The following is a 23,670-nucleotide window of genomic DNA, read 5'->3' as shown; positions in this document are numbered from 1 at the left end:
CTGCCCAGGCAGAGCCCTGAGCTCTTGGGCTTTGAGGATTCTGTAGAACAGCCAGCTCCAGACTTCCTAACTGAACCTTCACAGGAGACAGAAATAATTCTGTTTTGCTTAAGTCTGTTTGGAGGCTTTCTCCTACTTGAAGTAAAAACTAATCCACAGTAGTAGAATACTTCCTAAGTATTCTCTCACCCATCTTCTCCACAATGTGTCCCCCATCCCCACCCTGCACCCATGAGATTCCTCCTTCCTTCTCCTTTTCTGGGAGCCAAAGCAAACCCCTGTAGGTTGGTGCTGCATTCAGTCTGCTCTGGCAGAGCCCTTGTATTAAGATAATTCACAGTGTAAGGTATAAAGAAAGGCACTGACGTGAGTCAGAGGGACGGCTTAGCAGACAATGGCACTTGCTCTGACAACCAGACCACAGGTGGAAAGAAGGACCTGACTCCTGCCAATTGTCCTTTGTCCCATGTACCATGACACATGCTCCACTTGTGAAATATATAAGTGCAGACTGGGTACTCCATGATAGAACACCTGCGGCTTTTAAAAAGGAGACAGAAAGGGCCACATGTGTGTTTCCCGATACTTAGTACGTAGAGTTCTTCACTACCTCAGGACTCTGCCAACAAGAAGGCTGACGTCACAGCTAGGTGTCTTAGAGTCTTATTGCTGTGAACAGACACCATGACCAATGTAAGTTTTATAAGGGACAACATTTAATTGGGGCTGACTTACAGGTTCAGAGGTTCAGTCCATTATCATCAAGGCAGGAGCATGACAGCATCCAGGCAGGCATGGTGCAGGAGGAGCTGAGTTCTACATCTTCATCTGAAGGAAGCCAGGAACAGACTGAGCATCCCCAGGCAGCTAGGAGGAGAGTCTCCAAGCCCACTCCACAGTGACACACTTCCTCCAACAAGGCCGCACCTTCTAATAGTGCCACTCCCTGGGCCAACCATATGCAAACCAACACATTCCACTTCCTGGCCCAAGCATATGCAAACCATCACACTAGGTACGGTGCACACCTCCAATTCCTCGCCCCACCCCTGACCTCTCATCTTTCTTAGGTTCCTGTCACACTCACGGAATCATTCCAAGCTCCTCTTGAGCCATACATGAATTTTGGGTGCCTCTTTCTTGACACTGTCAACATTGTCTTTTACTAAAATCTGTTTTTCTACTTCACCCACAGGGCCTGTCACTGTTCAAAGTGAAATCAATATAGATTAAGACCTGCTGTTCCCTGTTCTTATTTGTTTATCTTGATGTTGGTGGTTAAATCTAGGGCGCTGTCCAATTTAGAGAGTAACCCCATCACCATTCCCAAATCGGATCAGCTCATTTTCTGTCTGACTTTGGGGAGTTGTTTGTTTGTTTGTTTTGTTTTGAGACAGGGCCTTATGAAGCAAGACTGGCCTTGACCTGTTAACCCTTCTGCCTCTCTCTACCTCCCAAGTGTTGGGATTTCAGGCCTGTGCCATCATGTCCCTGTCTGGCTCCTCTTACAATTTTAAATTTTAAATGATGCCCAGGAAATGTGGACTTGGGAAGTGGCCCCTCAGACAACATTTCCTACAGATCTTCTCACCATCACTTCCCCGGGGGGGGAGGATTTATGTTCTAAAGAACAAATTGTCTCCTCCTGACAACAGTTAGTTGGCAGTCAGGCCAGACTACATTTGATTTCGAGACCAATGTAGTGATCCTCCTCTAATGTTACAAACAAATCTACTTGTATTAGTTCCCCACACTTTGCCTCCATTAGCTACACCAATCAGACTCCTGGTGTTGCAATGAATGCCAGTGACAGATCAACTTATGAAGAGTAGACATGTATTTGGGTGCACAGTTTGGAAGGCACAATTGGGACCTGGGATAGGGAGTGCACCATAGGAGGAGTACATGGAGGAACAAGATGTTCACCTTATAGTGTGACCAGAGCCTCACAATTCAGTCTCAGGACATGACTTAACCCTCCCATAGGTCCTCATCTCTTAAAGGTTTCTGTCACCTTCCCAGGGCTGTCTGTTGGCTCACCTCAAGAGCAAAAAAAGTTCTATGTGGTTCATGAAACTTTTACCAACAGAACACCCTCACACTGTGCTGTAGGGCTAGGAAGACTAAGGCCTGCCTTCTCTCTAGAGAGAAGGGTCTTGTCGCTTTCTTTTTACATGCTGATGCTCCCTCACATTCTGGGAGTTGCTTAATTTTCAGGGACAGAGCTATATACTGTGGCCTTACTATGTAGCTCATGAAAGGTGCTCAGATGAAGGGCTCTTGGGTGGGTGGGTGGGGGAGAATGTTTCTTTTCCATTCCCCTTTCCTTGGCCTAACAATCTTGTATTCAAGATGACCCAATTGGTCGTTTGTAGACTACAAGAGAGTCTTGGAGAGAGAGATTTTCTAGATGTTTTGAAAAAAAGTGAAACGAGGATCTGGGGCATGTGAAGCGTGAAGTAATGAGTGAGCACCTATTGTGTCACTGGAGTAGTGCTGCTATCCAGCTAGCTCGAATTTCTAGATGGCAAAGGTCACCATCAAGAATGAAAGCATGTTAGGACAAGGTATACCAGATGTCCAAGAAAATCTAAACAGTGGGTGGGAAGAAAGCTATAAAAATACAAGTCTATAAAAAGTTATATTTGCTTTGTTTTGCTCTAGCCTTATTTTCATGCTGTCCCACACTGTGATGCCTATCATCGACACACTAGAAGGAGTGTCTGTAGTTCTTCCAATTTACTCTTTCTCTAATTAACTCCACACTGTGTCATTACCATCAGGCTCCCACATGATCACCCATATGATCATCCTAACTTTGAGACATTTTATTATACTTTAAAATATTCTCTCCAATTTTGAACTATTTTACAAAGATAGCTATGAACTTAGCCTAAGGCCGTACCACACCAGGCAGTGGCTGGAGAGCCATATAGCAGCACCAGGAAAGACATCCAGGAAAGAACTAACAGGAATCAGTTTTTATTTCCTGAGCTAAATGCTATGGTGCTTTCTGTGCAGGAATCATGTCACTAATCTCTCCCAGTAACAAGGTCACCTTGCTAGTAAATGCTGGAACCAAAACTCACAGTAACCTGTGATGTACGGCGAGCCTGTGTGATCTGGAAGGCCGTTCTCCAATTGTCAATCATTGGAATGACATCGAATCATTCTTCAATATTGCTACTTGTGGGGGAGGTGTTCCCCAAGGCCACAGAGATCGTGCAAAATGAAATCAACTTCTTTTAAAAGGAAGCCCTGGGGAGAAAATGACTCTGGGTCAGGCTGCTCCTCTCCCTGGTGGTCATCCTGGCAGGAAACTCCCAAGACTCCTGCAGTAAGCACAAGAGACTTGGGAAGGAATTGGCTGGCCTTGACTCTCATTGGGCTTCCTGTTTTGCCTTCCAACATTTACACAGATTAAAAATATTTTTAGGAACAAAACTTTCATTGTCGATGTTGCTTTTTCTCTTGCATGAGGTAAGATCTATGTTGACAAGTGATCAGTTATGGGAATGACTGACCTACCTGAAGCCAAACAATACTCTTCCCCTTTGAAGCCTGCTCTCCATTCACTTCTAAACCTCACCCCTCCCTTCGTGCTCCTACCCTTCCTATTCTTGTAATGCTTTATGTCTTATTTGCATATATACCTGACTCTTGACCATACTGTCAGCTTCCTGTTTATCAAAGTGTTTCCATGACTCTCGGCCCACAGCAGCCACGCACAGGAGCTAATAGAATGAAGGGAAAACAGACTGATAGCTAACTGCCGGAAATCTGTCAGCACTGAGGTGACCTGAGGCTCGTCCTGTCTCAAAGCTGGTGGTGCTGCTGACCAGGTGCACAAGTGCACAAGTCCTTACTCTGCGGCAGGACAGGTGTGTGTGTGTGTGTGTGTGTGTGTGTGTGTGTGTGTGTGTGTGTCAGGGAGCTACATGACTCACCTAAGGTAACGCAGATTGTAAACACTTGAGCCACAAGCCAAGCTCAAATAACCCTTTTCTCAAAATTGGCAGATGAAGAAAACCAGCAGCTTGGAAGGTTTTCTGCGGGCTGGAGAGATGGCTCAGCGGTTAAGAGCACTGACTGCTCTTCCAGAGGTCCTGAGTTCAAGTCCCAGCAACCACATGGTGGCTCACAACCATCTGTAATGGGATCTGATGCCTTCTGGTGTATCTGAAGACAGCTACAGTGTACTCACATAAAAAAAAAATAAACAAATCTTGGAAGGTTTTCTGATCCTCATGGCTTCTGGTGAATTTTAAAAGCTTTCCTCTGTTTGGTATTGCAGAGTGAAGTTCGGAAACACTGGTCACCTTATTCTTTGTGGTCTTTCCTAGAGAAGGCAGCGTGGTGTAGAAGGATGGAGGCTGAATATCTTCCAGGTCAGAGTTCAAGTCCTGGTTTCTGACACTGTCTGCAAACCTTCCTCTATTTCTTCTAGAGGGCAATCACTCTCACAGCCTTTGAGGGAGAAAGTAAATCACACGTGTCCAGTGGAGTGGCTGGCATCCTGTAATGCATGTTTGGTCAAGGTGGTCAAATGGGAAGTGTTTGAACAGCAGGATGCCTGTGAGCTCTGCTGGCTGGCAGCCATGGATACCTTCTCTTCCTGCTTACCAAGGCCCCAAATACCACACACAGTCTGTCTCTCAAAGCTCCTGCACCCCGGCCTGGAGAGCAGCTCCTTAGCTACCCAGACTTTGTTTTGTTTTGAAACAGGAGTCACTATGTATCTCTGGCTGTCTTGGAATTCACTGTGTAGACTAGGCTGGCCTTGAACTCATAGAGATCTGCCTACCTCTGCCTACCAAGTGCTGGGATTAAAAGCATGTTCAGCTGTATCCAGCCCATAAATCAAATTTAATTGACCCAAAGCTAGGCTCATTCATTTACATGTCATAAACACCTGCTTCCCCAAGACAACGGCAACAGTACTTGCAATGAAGGTTACATGAACTGAGCCTGAGCAGATAGCTCAGCAGTTAAGAGCACTTGTTGCTCTTCCAGAGGACCTGAACTCTGTCCCCAGCACCCGGGTCGGCAGCTCACTGCCACTTGTAACTCATGTTCAAGACACTGGACACTTTCTTTTCACCTCTTTGGGTAAATACATACATAACAGACCTACACACACTAAATAAAAACAGAATAAAATCTTTTAACAAATAATAAAAGGTCATATGAACTGAAAAATCTAGGATAGTTCCTATCTGACCAAAAACAAACAAATAAACAAATTGTGAACCCCACTGTGAGAAAATAAGACTCCTCTTCGTGCATATCCAGCTAAGCCCTGCCTCTTTCCTGTCTTCATCCAATTAGCAAGTACAGTGTCAGGTCAGAAACTCTTGGGTTAGGCAAGCACAAATGTTCTGGGGGAGTTTAGGGTTTTCTCCATTCTCCGTACTTCAGCGGAAGAGAAGAAGGAAGACAGACTGAGACAAAGGAAAAAGAAAGATACTTAAAGGAGAGCAGGGAGGGGAGGCGGCAAACAGGACGGATGACCACAAATTTGCTTCAAGTAAGTTAAATATCTTCGGTAGGGAAAAGTTTGACAGACACTTATGCACACCCGTTTTCTCTGCAGTTGACCTTAAGAAAGCGGACAGCCTTTGGGAAAAAGGCAACAAGTATCGATAAGGCCGGCTGGAGACGGTGATTAAGGAAGCAGGGCGCAGGTGGTGGTAAGGGCCACTAATCCCATCAGCCCAGAGGCAAAAGCAGGAGACTCTCAAGTTCATGGCCAGTCCGGGGAATATAGCAAGGCAATATATTAAAGAAAGTAAGAATTAGGATAGCTGCTTTCCTTAGGAAACAACCAATGCGGGGGGGCATTCAAAATCTTGTTAAGGACCAGGGGCATGGTCCAGAACAGTTCAATCCCTAGAATCGCATTAAAAAACAAAACAAGGGTTGGGGATTTAGCTCAGTGGTAGAGCGCTTGCCTAGAAAGCGCAAGGCCCTGGGTTCGGTCCTCAGCTCCGGAAAAAAAGAAAGAAAAAAAAAGAAAACAAATCCTGCCTACTTGTAGTCTCCTAGCTCTGGGGAGATACAGATAGACAGATTACCTAGGATTTCCTGACCAGGCAGTATAGCCTACTCGGCAAGGTTCAGGCCAGTGAGATATTCTGCCTCAAAATAAATAAGTGGATAGCTCTTACAGTTGTCCCCTGCCCTCTTCATACTCATGCACACATGTGCACATGCATCTGCACACATATGCACACTAGCACACACACACATACACACATGTGCACACACATGCACACATGCACATATACACACAAACACACACACACACACACACACACACACACACACACACACACACACCGCACATTTCTTGTGTAAGTTTAGCTGAAGAAGAACCGGGAATTCTTGAGACCCTCAACAAAGAAACTGCAGTCAGTCATAAGTCTATGGACAAACTACAGAACATCCCGGTAGTTAATCAAAGTGGATAAGAAGGAGCCAGTGCCGGTGGGATTCTAACCAGTGCCCCTTAAAACTGTCAAGGTCATCAAAAACAGAGAGGTCAGAGGAGCATTCAGGGTCACTGTGCAGAGTCTCGGGAAACACAGTGTGTGAGTGCAAGTCTGTGTTCTGGGTTCACTTGAGGAGGACTTGGTTTATTTCATCTCACAGTTTCAGGTAACAGTACTTCACTGATGAACTCAAGACAGGAACTCAAAATGGAAGTCAGGCAGGAACCTGGAGGCAGGAGCTGTTGCAGAGGCCATGGAGGGGTGTTGCCTTCTGGCTTGCTCCTCATGGTTTGCTCAGCCTGCTTTTTTGTAGAACCCAAGACCACCAGCCTAGAGCTAGAAGTGCCCACAGTGGACTGGGCCCTTCACATCAACCATTAATTTAAAAAATGCCCCACAGACATAGCCACAGGCCAGTCTGGATGCAGTTCCTCAATTGAAGGAACTCTTTTTGGGAAACTCTAGCTTGTGTCAATTTGACACAAACTAACCAGCACAGCACACCTGAACAAAGAGAGACCGTAAGACATGTCAGCATCAACTCACTGGCTCTGGTAAGTCTTCTGAGCTAAGAGGCAGCTGTGATGTAGCTCAATGGTAAGAACTTGCCTAGCATGTTCCAGCACAGGAAAACAAGAGCAAAACAAAGTAAACAAACAAACAAAATCCTATTATTTAGGCAGAAGAGGAAGCAGGAAACTTTGACCAAAGCTATAGATCCATAGAACTAGTTAAGCCTAGAGGGTGAATGGTCCTAGGGTTTGGTCTGCCAGTGGGTAAGTTGGAGTTGTGTGTTGGAGAACTCTGAAGTCATTCTGGAACGAGCGGGAAGGGGAGAGTCAGGGAGGGGAGAGAGGAGGGAGGGAGAGAGGAGGGAGGGAGAGAGAAGGGGGTTAAGGAGGAGGAAAATGACCATGATTATTAATCTTCACTGTTAACTTGCTTGACTGGATTTAGAATCGCCCAGAAAACATACCTCTGGGCTTGTTCTGAGGGCACCATTTCTTTTTACTTGAGAAGAAATGAAAGGGGGGTGCTGGTGGATTGCTGCTCTTTAGTTCTAAAACAAAACAAAGCAAAACAAAAACCTAGACTAAACACATTAAATGTTTCTCTACCCTGACCTCCCAGAAGCTCTTGCTGCCCCATGCTAACACTAACCACCCAAGAGTCGATACAGAACTCACTTCCAAATGTACGTGACCATGAAGCTCCTTCATTGCAAGAAGCTGCTTGGGACCAGCTTCCCCCACGAGTTACTTAGAACAGAATAAGCTAACAACCAAAGACTCGATTATTTAGGGGTAGCAGCACATGCATGTTGAAGTTCAAGAACTCCTCGTAGTAAATTTTCTCCTTCTGCCACAAGGGCTCAGGGATTGTGAGCTCAGGTTGGCTGGACGAGCCTTTACTGGCTGAGTCATCTTGTTGACCTCTACCCTCTAGATTCTTTGGAAACCAGTGACTTATGCAATTTTTAAGCAGGGGTGGAGGGTGTTGGGAAAACGGGGATGGGACGTGGGGGTGGGGGATGACTAGAATAACTAAAACTGCTGAAGGAATGACCTGATACAGCAGTCAAAACAAGCACGGTAAAAACAATTGAACTAGTCATCACTGCTTCTTAACTGGTTGCTTCAAGGATCTTAAAAGCCAGAAATGCCGCCTGTCCAGTAGCGGGGCTACTCATTGCTGCCCGAGGCTTTGAAGAAGTGCCCAGAGAGCTGTGCCCTGAGTAACTGGATGAGGAGACGAGAAGCGCTAGGCTCACTTGGCGTCTTCCGTTCTCCAACAAAAGGCATTTGTATCTCAGGCTCTTAAAAACTTACACAAATTTGGGGGTGGGCAGTGAATATGCAGCTGAGATGAGTTAATGCAGACATGAATAAATCCTTCTCATTCCTAGGAACAAAGACGCCCTAATGGCTCTCAAATGGCTGGAATATTGAGAAGCCGCATATGAGAAATTGTATGTTTTATTCCTTTAGACATGTAACTTTCTCAAGACTGAATTGCATTTTAATTTAATCATTTCAGCAGTTGTAGCTCTTCAGCTGAGATTAAAATAGCAGGCTGCAACCAGGCCGAGCTTTCTGGCAAATCTGTTCCAAAAATGTAGTAGAAGAGATCAGACTCAAATCTCCACAACAAAGCTTTGTTAAGGGGCATGTCCATAGCACTTTTTGTTAACCACTGATCACTTCTGACACAGGAAGATAGATGTCCCTTTGGGTGTTTAAAATAGCAGGGAAAAAAGGCTGGTGAAGAAACAGAAGACCTGAAAAGAATAGAGTAAGGGAACAGCACATAGCAGAGAAAAGGCACAGGCTAGAATCACAGACCCACGCTTGCAGACTTGGCTCTCTGGGGCTCAGCTTTCCCAGCAGTACGATGGAGACATTAGCATTGTCCTTTGTTGTTGCTTGCCTAGTTTTTGTGAGACCGTGAAACATAGTGAGATGTATGTGTGCACACTGTGTAGCACTGGCTGGCCTGGAACTCACCATGTAGACCAGGCTGGGCTTGAATTCACAGAGACCTGCCTGCCTCTGCCTCCCCAGATGAAAGACTTGTGCCACACCAAGCCCATGATTATCTTCTTTATGAGGTAGCACTAAGTAACGTGTGCCTTTAGCAATTTTGGGCACAGCATTTGTATTAGAGTAGCACTAAATGATTCCCGCAAATGGTTATTATAGTATAAAAATGACCAATCTCTGACTTACACTGAAAGGAGTAGAGGAGGGCACCAGCAAATGCTGGAACATCATCACAAAAATAGTTGGAATCCAGGTTTATAGGACACGGGAAGGGAAAAGATCAGGACAGCTAGAAGTGCTTGGAAAGAGTAACTGTATTTCCAGCAGCAGAACTTGGGCAAGAAGAGGCAAGATTAATAAACTTTGGACCTTTTGGTGCATGTGAAGAGTGGTTCTGCTGACGTTATTTGGGTGGTCAATCCTGAAATTCCCTAGAGCTGTCTCAGACTCCAATAAAATCACTGAGCCACCAAAAGTGGCTAAGAGAAAGTAAACAGTGTTTTCCATAGTACCGTCTTCAGAAGGTGATGAAACTATGTAGGCTCAGAGCTGTCAGGTTAAACAAAGTTAACTACTTTCTAGGCTTTCGAACATAATGCTCGTGCATAGTGCATAGTGCATAGTGCATAATGAACATAGGCAAATTGTGAAAGTTCAAATAGTAAAGAAAAGCACGAAATGAAAAGATGTTTCCTAACCTTGCTTTAGTACCACCACCACCCTGCCCCATTCTTCAGAGCTTTGAGAATTGGTGCCAGTTTCTCATGGTTTCAACCCCAGCGGTCACACACATCTAAGTACTTTAGCTCATCAAGATAGAGCGACACAGGTAAGTGCCCGACACCAGCGGCAGTGTGCTTCACACATGCCTGTGCCTCACTCCATGAGGATCTTGGGGAAATACCAGTTTATTTAGGTTAGTGGTTCTCCGCTGGGGCTGGTTGTTTTAATGGAGTGTGGCAGTGAGGGTGTCACTCAGGCGGTCGGTGGCTAGGGCTCAGAGATGCTCCTGTGAAGCTCCACAGATAAAGTGTGGTTTGCCTGGACTCACAAAATAGTCTGGGGCAGAAATGGGATCTGAACTCGATCAAACCCCAGATCCCATCTCAGTAACTATTTATTAGATCACATGGCTTCCATGGGTGGGTGGAGTCATCACTAGAGCCCAAATACGTGAAAACTCAGGACAGAACTCAGCACTTCAGACAAACAACTATGGTACAAAAGGAACTTGATAAGTTCTACCCTCAATATACATCTGCATACTTTAGTGTAACTAAAGAATTAATCAAGAAGATGGAACGGGGGTGTCTCAGTTGTAAAGTACTTGTCTTGCTGGATTCTGATGCACACAGAAAGTCCAGGCTTGGTGGTGTACACTTATTACCTCTGCACAGGGGAGGCAGAGACAAGGGATCCTTATGGTTCAAGTCTAACCTGTCTGGTGAACTCTAGGCCAATGGGAGGCCCTGTCTCAAAGGAAGTGAATACACCCTCTACATACATGTACCTAAGAACATACACACACACACACACACACACACACACACACACACACACATTTAAAAAAGAGTGAGAGTCTACAGTGAGGGCTTGACTTTCTAGACTATGAGTGGTTGTAATACAGAGACATCCAGCATAAATTAAAATATCTTCTTACTCAAATCCAATAGGTCTTCCTTACTGTTAAAGAAACACAAAGAAGACAAGATATTACCCACCACATAAATACCTTTGTGCGGTATAAATCAATTTGATGTTAAGATGGAATCTAAGTATCTTCAGCATGCGATTGGATGTATGAGTAATTTCCCATGATGTTAAGACTTTTATCTTTTGTTAATTTTCCAACTGGTTTTTAAATTTATGTTTTTGTGCATGTATCTGGGAATATGCATTGTGTAACAGTTTCCTCTGAGATTGAAACATTTCATTCTGCACAGAAGCTCTTTAAACAAGAAGGTAAATGTCTTAATTAGGGTCTTATTGCTGTGAATAGACACCAAGACCAATGTAAGTTTTATAAGGGACAACATTTAATTGGGGCTGGCTTACAGGTTCAGAGGTTCAGTCCATTATCATCAAGGCGGGAGCATGACAGCATCCAAACAGGCATGGTGCAGGAGGAGCTGAGTTCTATTTATCTTCACCCAAAAGAAGCCAGGAACAGACTGAGCATCCCCGGGCAGCTAGGAGGAGGATCTCCAAGCCCACCCACACAGTGACATGCTTCCTGCACCTAGGCCACACCTTCTAATAGTGCCACTCCCTGGGCCAAGCATATGCAAACCAACACATTCCACTCCCTGGCCTTCATAGGCTTGTTCCAACACATGAGCCTATGGAGGCCATATCTAAACATAGTATAATAAAAAATACATTTAGTCCAACTTTCAAAGTCCCCATACTCTATAGCAGTATCAACAATGTTAAAAGTCCAAAGTTCAAAGTCTCTTCTGAGGTCTATCTAATCACTTAACTGTAATTCCTGAATTAAGACAGGCAACCAGCTGGGCAAACTTCAAACTCGGCCATCTCCATGTCTGTTGTCAAAGCAGTCTTCAGATCTTTAACTCCTTTTTCCTCTTTGTTGTCTACAACAAACTTCTTTCTCCTTCTTGTTCCACTCCCTGTTAGCAGCTTTCCTCAGCAGATAGCACATGGCTCTGGCATCTTTAACATCTTTGGGGCTCCAAGGCAGCTTCAATGTTACAGTTTGTTTCAATGTCTGGGATCCACACATGATCCTCCAAAGGGCTGGCTTCACTTCTCCAGCTCTGCCCTCTGTAGCAGTTTAGCTGCAGGTTGATCCACACTACACTGTTAATGTTGTTCTTGGTGATCATCCCATGGTACTGGCGTCTCCAGTACACTGGGGTCTTCCGTTGCATTTAGGCTTCACCAATAGCCTCTCCTAGGCTCTTTTCATGGTGCCAAGCCTCAACTCCTTTGCTTGACCCGTTCAGTCCTAGGCCATCAACTGCAACTGAGGCTGCACCTTCACCAATGGCCTTCCATGGCCTCTCACAATGCCCAGCCTCAGCTGCTCTTCATGACCCCTTCATGCCTTCAAAACCAGTACCACCTGGGTGACTCTTATACACTACCAAGTCCAGCCACAGCATGAGGTACAACCTTGGCATCTCTGGAACACAGCTCTCAAAATACACTTTCCAGAAGATTTCACCTCAGTGATGCTGATCTCTTTCTTAGCCCCAGCTAACCAGCACCAATTGTCTCCTTCTTCTCTTAAATATAAAGCCAGAGACACATGGCTGAAGCTGCTGAGTTCTGCTGCTTGCAGGAGCTGGAACATGGCCCCCTTGTTCTATTACATTGTCATTAGCTCCTTCACTGCCTAAAAGCTTGGGGGTCCTAGATCTTGCTCTGTACATTAACCTCGAATTTAGAAATCTGAATGCCTGTCTCTTGGGATAAAAGGTGTGTTCTTAGTTGCCTGGAGCTAATTTATCTGGGTGGGATCTTGCCCCAAGGTCATTACTCCCTTAATTTAATTTAATATCCTTGAACACAGGGTTCAGCTCCATTTCAGTTCTGGGTGTCCCTTTAATACTTGAACCATGTATTTTGTATTTTTCCTTTCTTAACTTCCCTTTTTTCATTAAAATGCTCTTCATAAGAGTGAATTTTAGTAACCACACAACAGAATTTACACTAGGCTGTTTTAAGACTTCCTTTTTCAAAGCAATTAATCTAAGTCTTTTCACCTTAGCCTCAGGCAGACTCTTCAGACAAGGGCAAAAAGCAGCCACATTCTTGACCAAAATACCACAAAAGCAGTCTTTAGGCCACATACTGAAATTCTTCACGGAACCATCATGGACCAGGTCTGAACAGTTCAAATTACTTTCAATAACAAAGACTTCTTTCTGCATTCCTACCAAGATAGCCCATTAAACCCCATTTAAAGCATTCCACTGCTTTCCAAATCTAAAGTTCCAAAATCCACATTCTTCCAAACAAAAGCATGGTCAGGCCTAGCCAGGCAGGCCTGGTGCAGGAGGAGCCGAGTTCTACATCTTCACTCAAAGGAAGCCAGGAACAGACTGAGCATCCCCAGGCAGCTAGGAGGAGAATCTCCAAGCCCACCCCGACAGTGACACACTTCCTCCAACAAGACCATACCTTTTAATAATGTCACTCTGTGGGCCAAGCATATGCAAACCATCACAGTAAACAACTCAAAATACCTTCAGGAAGTCCCTGTGACTGACCAGATCCACTAGACCTCTCCCTGTCAAAGTAAGAAACGAGAGCTGAGTATGCAGGTGAGCATACAAGCACACCTGCAAAGAAGATGCTGAGACCAGACCAGTTGCCTGGGAGAGGACTAGGCTGAGTCACCTGGCAAAGACACTCCAGCCCATTGAGCTGCCTGTGGTCTGTGCAGTGCTCCCAGGTTCCCAGCTTCGCGAGCTGTCGCTCATGCTGGGGTGGGCTTTGGTGATGTAACTGTCTCTGAGTCATTTCTGCTCCTGTAATTCTTCACCCATACTCCTGTAAGTAACCCCAGTAAAACTCATCAGTCACCAAGTTGGACTTCGGTAGTATCTGTACTTTGGTTTGTTGTGGGTTCTCTATCTGGTGTGAATAGTTGTGAGTGTTGTATTTCCCCAGGAAAAAAAAATTGACACAAAAGAATATGGTTTGTGTTTGTGACTGAAACCAGAAGTCGGTGGCAGATCCCCTGGAACTGAATTTACAGGTGGTTGTAAATCACCCGACATAGGTTCTGGGAATGGAACTCCAGTCCTCTAGAGGGGCCCCAAGTGTTCTTAACCACTAAATTAATCTGATGGGAGAAACAGAAGTTTATATTAAAGTTAGGGGAGATTTTGTGAATGTTGATTTGCCTTTACAAAATAAAAGATGACAGATACCTGTCAGGCAGGATGCAAAAGTGTATACTCATGCTTTACAAAAAGAGTGACATTTCTTTGCTTTCTCCTCTCCCCAACCACCTCCCCCCCAAATTAAACTACAAAGTCTTGCTTGACTAACATTTAAAACCGTGTTCTGTTCCTGACTAATTATCAAAGTTCCATTTTCCCCAGAAAAATTGATAGTGCTTAATCTAACATTCCCTTACAACAAATCTTTTCATGTCACTCGCATCCTTTGGAAACATTTTTGAAGGCTGTTAGAGCAGAGAAGTTCCTTAAGACCCCATAGCAGAGCCAGGATAATGGGCTTGGAGATATTTCTGAATTAGAATGTCATTCAGTCTCATCCTGGTGAACATCTGTGATCCAATTTCAAAGATCTGAAAGGACAAGGTAGCAGCCAGCTGGTGACTGATGCCTTCCCTAGCTCTCCTCCTGATCTCAAGCCTTGGCTCCACCTTGCAGACTTTTGGATGCCTTCCTAACATATATGCCCATACTCTGTGCTCCCCAAACCCTAGTGACACCCACCCAGATCCCTAGACACTACTCTCCTTGAATCCCACTTCAATCCCTGTCTTAGTCTGTTCTATTGCTGAGTAGACACCATGACCATGGCAAACTCTTATAAAAGAAAGCATTATTTGGGACTTGCTAACAGAGTCAAAGGTTAATCCATGATCCTGATGGGGATAATTTAGTGATAGGATCTACATTTGAACCCACAAGCAGCAGCAGGAAGAGAAAGGCAGCTGAAAGCTTTATATTTGATCTACAGACAACAGGAAAAGAGAGTGACTCTGGGTTTGGCATGGGTTTTTGAAACTCCAAAGCTCACGCCTGGTGACACACTTCCTCCGACATGGCTGCATCTCCTAATAGTGCCACTTCCCGGTGACTAAGCATCCAAATCTATGAGCCTGGGAGGGCCATTCTCCATCAAATCACCACAGTCTTTACCACTAACACCTCCCCCAAGACATATCCTATGCTTTTTTATTAATTCTCCATGGACACTACTTGATCCCAGGAAATTCTTAACCATTACCATTCACTGATTCAATTGTTCATTTTGTTTGACTCATATTTACCCATTCAGAATAAAAAATATATGCTAATCACTGCCCGAAACAATATTTACATAGAAGGCAATTATACTTGCCATGATGTCATCAGGGCTACAATATCTAAATTGTGGTTTCCTTGGGACAATTTTCCATTTGTGACAGATTGTACATATCTATGTGATAATGCTTACCTTCACTTTCTGTCATCTCCTAGATAGATAGCAGTCTGTCCCTGGTACCCAGTTACCACTCGGTGAACTGTCATGAACCTCCTGAGGCTGACATTGCCGGGACACCTGCTCTGGCTACTCTACCGTAAGAGAGAGTGAATTCTCTCTGTTGCATGCTTCCAAGTCACATGATCCGCCATCCTCCTTGCTGAAAGAGGCACAGAGTTGTTATCTCTAAGAAGTAATCATTTTTCCATCCAACTTTGGCCCAAAGCAGAAGCATCCCTTAAGGGCATTGCTTCTAATGTCATGTAGATTTAATGTTAAATCTCTAAATGCAGAGGACAAGACAAGATTAGAGCCATTGATGGACCAGCCTGACTGCATCTTAAGATTGTAAGCCATCTTATTACAAGGTCAAAATTAGTTCATTCCTGTTTTCTGTAAAACTTGAATTTGACCAGGTCTTGACTAATTTTCTGGAATTTAACATGTTCCACACTTGATACCCTAATTTCCACCCTGATGATAAGATATTCTGCCAAATCATTTGGAGGGGTTCAACCAAGTTCCTATATAACCAAATTTCCTCTGGAAATTTCCCAACCCTTGAGACCCCCTAGTCATGCAGTCTTTAGTTATGCAGTCTTTTGGGTTATAAACCCCACTGTCTCCTATAGTCGATGCAATTTTCTCAAACACCACTTTGGGGAGACAGCCCTGTTTGACAGAAAATTTGACCAAATAATTTAGGTAATAGTCTTTACCCTTGTTTGGTGGGATTAACACCTTGATCTCACGAGATCAGGCAAGTTACAACTTTAAAATGAGACAGGCTAGGCTTCAAATTGGCAGTTCAGGAGACTAGTCCCAAATCTCTGTTTCCAAGAACTGGGCAAGTCCAGGCAAGTCAGTTACTGAAAAAACAAAAACAAAAACAAAAAACCCAGGTTTCAAGCAGTTAGACAAATACCACCCTGCCATCAGAAGCTGCTCCCCACATGGCCTGAGGCAAGGGTCAGAAATAGTTTCCAGACTTGCCCAGCAACAGTTTCCAACCCCCTATGTCCTAGTAGTGCTTCTAGAACGTCCCTAGAGATAAAGCCAAAAGATTAAAGAAAAGCTACCTACCCCGAAATTCCCTTAATGAGCTTTATATCAGGCCTGTGAGCTCACTTGGTCATCTCCATCTTGATAATAGGAGACCCCAACATGCTGTGTAAGGCTTGAAGTGAGTCTTAACTACTGGGAAACCCCCCAAGTGAGACACAAGAATGGAGTTCGATGCAAATGTAAGAGGTTTATTTTCCAGCGTGTTGGGGTTGACCTTCGATCAGCCACTCGTAGCTGGAAGGTGACACCAAATGGCTGTAACAAGCAGTTTTTATACTTTTTAGGGGTACAGGTTGCATCAGCAAGGTTACAGTTTAAACTTATTGGCTAAGCATATTGACTTTTGAATCTATTGGCTAGCAAGCATATGACATGCAATCAAACTTTATCTGGGACCAGAGGGTCAGGTGACTATGTCAATACATTCTTTGGATTTTCAAGAATGTCCCTGTTCTTCCTGAGAACTGTGGTTGGAGAATAGAACGTGACCTAGACTTGACCCAAGGCAGGAAGCTGGTACTTGGCCTAATCTTGACCTGAGGCAGTGGGTGTAAAGCTGGCAAAAGCTCTTAGGGTCCTCATAACCTACCTACTTTCTACCAGGCCAAGCCTCCTAATAACTCTTATGCTTCAGTAAGAACTAGGGTCCTTCAGCTGGACTTCTGCAGAATAAATTACTCTTTGCTTTTACATACAATTTGAGTCCAGGGTATCACTCTTCAGTGAATCATGGACCCTTACAAAAATTTCATATCCTCATCTTTGAGATGGAAATTCTGGAACCCACTTTTGGAAGTTTCTTGTGAGGATGAAATAAGAGACTGTTTAAGAAGAGCTTTGGAAACTACAAAAGCAACACGCACACACACACACACACACACACACACACACACACACACACACACACACAGCCTTCCAGTCTCAGAGCCTTAATTAAAATGGTTCCCTTGTAAGATATTCTGAGAATTTTTGCCAGCCTGAGGGTCTTGTGACACCGTGGGCCACTTCTCCAGTTCTGTGATGACACTGAAGTGAGTTCTCTCCTGCTCCACACTTCTCCTCAATATTCTTTTTCTAAGTTTGCTCCTTTTCAACCGTGGCAGTCTTCACTGTCCTCTGTGTCAGTCAGTCTGTCTTCTCTCACTTACATCCATGTAGGTGACCTCATGGCTCCAGTGACCATTGTTAAGCAGAAAACCCCCATTATTAACTCCAATCCAACCTCTCCTGTGGTCTGCTAGGTTCTTCCATCATCAGCTTTTCCTTACCATGTCTAAGACAAAACTTAATTATCTTCCCTCCAAACTGGCTCCTCCTTCTGCTTTTCCTCTCCTTGGCCCATGAGGTCCCATTTACGATGTCTCCTCTTGTTAAAGCACTGACACTTTACAGGGAACTGGTAAGAGCTATGCATCTTTCTTGAACCAAGTGAGCTTTTCTCACTGACGGAAGGTGAGGGAATTGCAAATGTGGATGTGTAGTTTAATTACATAATAACTTTTAACCCTAAGGGACAATGCTCTAAGTAACAGACTCTGTTGGACATTTTCATATAGTCACAGGAGTAGGATTCTGAATTGACAATTCACATTAAATGGCAGAAAATAAAGTAGCTTATATAACAGGTGCCTCTCAGACTAATAGGATGACACAGATTCCTAAGAAATATTCATGGTAGTTTTTCCAGGGTTAAAAACTGCTGCTCCATCCAAACAGGTCTTCGTGTAGACTCTCAGTGTCTGGTCCTGAAGGTGGGGCTGGCTTGCCACCCCAGTGCCTGGAGAAGAGGCCCAGCTGTGTGTCCTGCCCACCCACAGCGAGGCCCTTGCTTCACAAGGACATGAAGGTCAGTGAAGTGTTGGTTCTTTCTCTGCTCACCCCACCTGACTGTTTCTCTGCTGTGTCACAGCTTGTAGTTGTTACTGATGCTGTCAGATTCCACCTTCTGCCCCCAGTGCCAAGGATCCTGCCTTCCATTCAGAGACTTCAATTTAGATGACCCTAGATGGTGCCCAGGGCTTTGATTTGGTCATTTTGAATCTGCTATTAAAAGCAACAACTCCTGCTCTCCATATTTTAACACACACATGCCTTTCTTTTGTAGATTTAGAGGGCGAATCACACAGCCTCTTTTATTATGGGCAGATGGTGTAACTCCATCCTCATTCCTGAAGCCCTAAGTCACCTCAGGATGCTGCTCCTTTCTTCACAGGAAGTCCAGGTCTTACCTGAAACCCCTGCTTAAGTGGGTGTCTAAGCTTAAGTCGTCTTCCTCAATTTGTTCATCCCCACACCCCAAACCCCCCAATCAATTCCAAAATTCCACCATCTTCTTTGCCCACTTTCACTGTCCACTGCCTTCCTCTGTTTCCCAAAAGACCCTTCCTGAGCTCCAGGAACAAATCCAGCTCTGTAAGACTGACCCTTCTGAGTCTCCTTACATCGTACATAGCCTCAGCTTCTCAAGAAAACCATTCCAAGAATAAAAACACACAAACAAATGACCCGAACACCACCGTTTTCCTGATAGTTTGCTCCAGGAGTCCTCACCAGCAAACTGACTGCAGAAATACTGGAGAATGCTGTCTGTTCCTAGACTATTGGTCCACCATAGTCTCCAGCTGGCTTTTCATTTAAAAAGGCAGACATAACTACCCAAGACCCACAATGTTGAGACTAACTTATCCACCAGCCACAAATGAGACTCCTAGGAAGGGAAGACAAACAACCAGGAAAAGAAGCCTGAAGCCAGCCTTGCTGCCCTGCAGAAATCACCTGAGTCAGAGGTTGGAGTCTCCACGATTGGAAGAGTATAGACTCTGGCCCTCACAAGACGTGGCCCACTTGGAAGGAGTTCACAGGGATGCAATTGCTCCAAACAGTATCCTAAGGTGGGGTGAGTTCAGCACCCTAGTTTTCAGTTTCCCTCTTCTACCTGGCCTCCAACCTCCCCCCCATCACATGGAGTTGTGCTGCATTAAAATTAAAACACCACAGAGAAGGTACACACCACTTCTCATTGGTCAACGCTGGATAAAAGTGGGTCAGTTGCCTCTTCTTGACTTTCCAAAGAGGCACATTTAAGAAAGGAAAGAGAAGAGGTGTGTGAGAAACACCAAGGGAGCCCTGAAGGTCGTGTGAAGGTCATGGGAGACTGCTGTTCTGATGGCTGCCTCACTGTCCAGCCAAAGCAGACTTGTGGCAGCCTGAGTCCAGTTCTGCTGTATCTCCTCAGCCTCATGTGGCATGTAAGCTCACTACACTAGTCAGGAAGAAATAAGAGGAAGTGGATTGCAGGTGGGAGCCAATAGGGAGGGCAGATGGAGGAAGGGGGGGGGAGTGGAATGCACTGATTCAGGGGAAAAGGTATCTCGTATCTCTTGGGTTTATTCTTTTTTTTTTTTTCTGAGACAAAGTCTCCTGTAGCCCAGGCTGGCCTTTAACTCACTGCGTAGCTGAGGATAGCCTTGAATTTTTTAATTCCCCTGCCTTTACCTCCCAAGTGCCGGAATTACAAGCACGTGCTACACGTCTGGTTCATGAAGTGCTGCGGCTCGCACCCAGGACTTCATGCTTGCTAGAAATGACTCTATCAGTAAATGCACCCCGTCCAGACTACTTTCTTCTTAGTCCATGCCATCAGTGATCTCTGCCGTCAGTGACAAGAACCCACAATATACCCCTAAAATAGCAACTTCCGCTGTGTGTTGTTGAGAGGTAGCCTGGGATGTTGACTGTTTGGTTTGCTTGTTTTTTGTATATACATTGACCCACAAATCTCTGAAATATGGATAAAAACAGTCATATCAAAGATTAAGCAATTTTGATCTTAGCAGTATGACCTACACAGTCACATATCTGTAGGACCTAAAATTTCAGACTATTCTAAAATGTCTTCAGAAGCACATCAAAACAGACATTCCCTTTAAGTATAAGTCCATATAAGTTTGAACCCAGGAGGCTTGCTTGTAGCTATTTAATGATTCAAATATGAACCGTAAATTCACTTCCAAAATAAAGATAGTATCTATCTGACTCAAGGATGCAAAATTCTCTGTTTAAAAATAAGACCATGCCAGGTGTGCTAGTGCACACCTTTAGTCCCAGCACTTGGGTGACTGAAGCAGGCAGATCTCTGTGAATTGAATCCCAGCCTGGCCTTCATATGAGTTCCAGGACAGCCAGGGGCACATAGTGAGAACCACTCAAATACATAGAGAGACAAGCAAACGGATGGGCAGACAGACAGACGGATGGGCAGACAGAGAGACAGACAGATGGGTAGACAGACAGTGGATAGATGGATGGATGGAGAGACAGATGGGCAGATAGACAGACAGAAAGGTAGTTAGTCTTTGGGGCTGGTCAGATGGCTGGGCAGGTAAAAGCACTTGCTATGGAAACCTAACAATCTGAGTTCTGTTCCCAGACTCACAGCCAACTCCTAAAAACTGCCTTTGACCTCTACTCAAGTGCCCTGGCACGTTCACATCTGTACTTACACAGCATGCACACACACCACTAATAATAAAAGAAAAAACCCACCTTTTATGAGAGGAGAAGTTTAGACCCAGGCTCAGAGCAGACACTGATAATGATGAATTAGAGAGAAAAATAAATAGGTCGACTGGTACTGAGAAAACCTGAACATACTTTAAAAACTATTTACTCAAGAAAATCAAAGAATTGTTTCCTTTAAAGAATGCCTTAGTCTGTTTCTCTTTGCTATAAAAGAATAACTGGATAACTTATAAAAGAAAGAAGTTTACTGTGGTCACAGTTTGGGGAGTCCAGAAGCACAGCACAAACATCCGCTCAGCTTCTCCAGCCCCTGGTGAAAACCAGAACCAACGGTACACGTGGAAGATAAAAAGGAGGGAGTGCTGAACTGCTGTAGTATCTAATCTATTCCTGTGTGAAAAGCAGCAGCCTAGTCTCAAGGGCTGCAGCCCCATAGCCCACTAGGTCCTATGACCCAACAAGTCCCAGTGGTATCAGATTTCAACTGTCAGAGGAGACAAGCCATGATCAAGCCACCGTATTACTTGACTTGTATATTGAGCCTAGGAAGGCAGAACTGAACAAGAGCATCACCACTCCATGAGGTTCTGGAATCAAACTCTCTAAGTTTAAAATTTTCCTTCTGTTGCGATATCAAGGATAATCTAACGCTGTGACATTAAACCGGTTGTTGTGAGCAGCAAACCTTCTTTGAAAGGTCTAACAATGAAGTGAAATTGGCTTAGTGAAGTTCGAGTTCCCCCCAAGACAGAATCTGAATTTAACTCAAAGTGTGGCGGGTGGCAAAGACAAGTTGAACAAGAGTAACGTGCTGAGCAGTGGCGGCAAAGCAGTGATCCCCACAGTCTCATTCAAGTAGACCAATGGCCTTGGCTGATTAATCATGGTCTTCTCGGAGGTAAATAGGTAGGAAGCCTACTAAATGACTTCTTGATCTGTATAAGCAGAGAAATTGATTTCTTTCTAGAGAACAGGTATCTTTCTTGAACCATGACCCTCAGTCAACCTCCAGTCTTGAGCCAGTTTATAAACTCACCACCCCTTGAATAGAAAGGAGGCCAGGTTGCCTCGAGGAGGGTTGCTGGTGCACTACCAAATAGTTACACAGTTAAACTTTCTCCCATTCTCCTCAAGGACCCACAGCCCTATTTTTTCTTTTCAGGATAAAGCCACACTGAGAAAAAGGAAAGAAGAACTGAGACCCAACCTTTCCTAGCCTGCTGAACACCAGCTCTGAACACATGTTGATTCAGGGAGGTCACAAACAGCACCACTGTCCTCCAGTTGAAGCTGGGGGCTGCTAGAGGTCAGATGTTCATGGGGGTTTTAGCCACAGTCGACTCACAATGGATCTACTGGGTCCCTATTCTTAATGGTTATTTCCCAAGATGCACAACTGCAATAAATACTCTCACAGCTGGCCGAGTCCCACAGTGCTTCTTTATGGCTTGTGAAGTGGAGGCTTGTCTTAGTTAGGGTCTTATGGCTGTGAACAGACACCATGACCAATATAAATTTTATAAAGGACAACATTGAATTGGGGCTGGCTTACAGGTTCAGAGATTCAGTTCATTATCACCAAGGTGGGAACATGGCAGCCTCCAGGCAGGCATGGTGCAGGAGGAGCTGAGTTCTACATCTTCATCTGAAGGAAGCCAGGAATGGACTGAGCATCCTCAGGCGGCTAGGAAGAGGGTCTCCAAGCCCACACCCAACAGTGACACACTTCCTCCAACAAGGCCACACCTTCTAATAGTGCCACTCCCTGGGCCAAGCATATGCAAACCACCACAAGGCTGTTGAGGAAAAGCATCAGGGATTCTTCTGTCTGAGAAAATCAAAACAAAAATTGCATCTCCAGAGAGGTTGCTGAGCTAAGTACTATCACACAGACCTTAAAGGAAACCTAAGTGGTAGTTTTTAACCGTCTAGCTAGCTCTCTTCGGCCTTTGCAGAAGCCAGATGGTCTGCCATTAGCTTAGTCAAGTAGTGACTCCAATTGCACCACTTACCAGATGTTATTTCTCTGCTTGAGCAGATTAATAATGTCTCCTGTATGTAGGACCTGTATGCAGTTGGTAATCTAGCAAGTGTCTTTGCTCTCTGTGCTTGCCCACATAGCACACCTGAAGCAGTTGTTTTCATCTAGGGAGATCAGCAAAATGCATTTGTTATTCTACTCAGATGTCAATCACACTATTCCACAGGACCTTGATCATTTATCCCCTCATAAAACACTACACTAGTCGGCTGCACTGGAACATGATGATGATTGGATCAAGTGAATAAGAGTCACATCTATCCTGGAATTGTTGGTAAAGCAATCATCTGTCAGATGATAGGAAATAAGTTCAAATAGAATTCAAGAAACTCGAATGTCAAGGTATCTCTTATAAAAAAGGATAACTTGTTGTACCTGACCCCTCCTACCCAAGAAATAAAAAGCACAACACCCCTTGTACCTGTTTGGATTTTGAGGCAACACATTCTTCTCTCAGGTGTTATAAAGACTTTGTGACTGGAAAAGCTGTTGGTTTGGGTGAGCCCAGAATGGAAGAGAAGACTCTACAGCAGGTCCAGGCTACTGTGCAGGCTTCTTTGTCCCCCAGGCCCGTTGACACAGCAGACTCAGTAAGACCTGAGGTGTGTGAGACAGAGATGGTGTTTGGAGTCTCCAGCAGGCTTCCATGGGCGAGCCATTGGGAAGACCCTTGGGATTTTTGAGTAACACTTTGCTATCATTGCAGAGAGCCATTCTTCCTTTGAGGGTCAGATCTTGACCTACTACTGAGTCCTACAAAATACTGAATGCCTGGCCTTGGACCAGAACTAGCTGTGCTATCACCACCGGGCTACAAAGTTGG

At 44.7% G+C, this 23,670-nt stretch overlaps 1 long non-coding RNA gene across 1 annotated transcript; it reads left to right on the top strand.

Annotated features, from left to right (window-relative positions):
- Positions 1-5,356: 5,356 nt before the first annotated feature.
- LOC134479893 (uncharacterized) lies at positions 5,357-23,261 on the top strand. Its single transcript, XR_015624759.1, has 3 exons — positions 5,357-5,527; positions 18,002-18,131; positions 21,969-23,261. It is a non-coding gene; the product is annotated as an uncharacterized LOC134479893 (long non-coding RNA).
- The last annotated feature ends 409 nt before the right edge of the window (positions 23,262-23,670 follow it).

This window comes from Rattus norvegicus, chromosome 7, assembly GCF_021556685.1.
Source record: "Rattus norvegicus strain SHRSP/BbbUtx chromosome 7, alternate assembly SHRSP_T2T, whole genome shotgun sequence".
In the NCBI taxonomy this organism is placed as follows: Eukaryota; Metazoa; Chordata; class Mammalia; order Rodentia; family Muridae; genus Rattus; species Rattus norvegicus.
The sequence above is the reverse complement of the archived record's forward strand: the minus strand, read 5'-3'. Positions and strand labels throughout refer to the sequence as shown.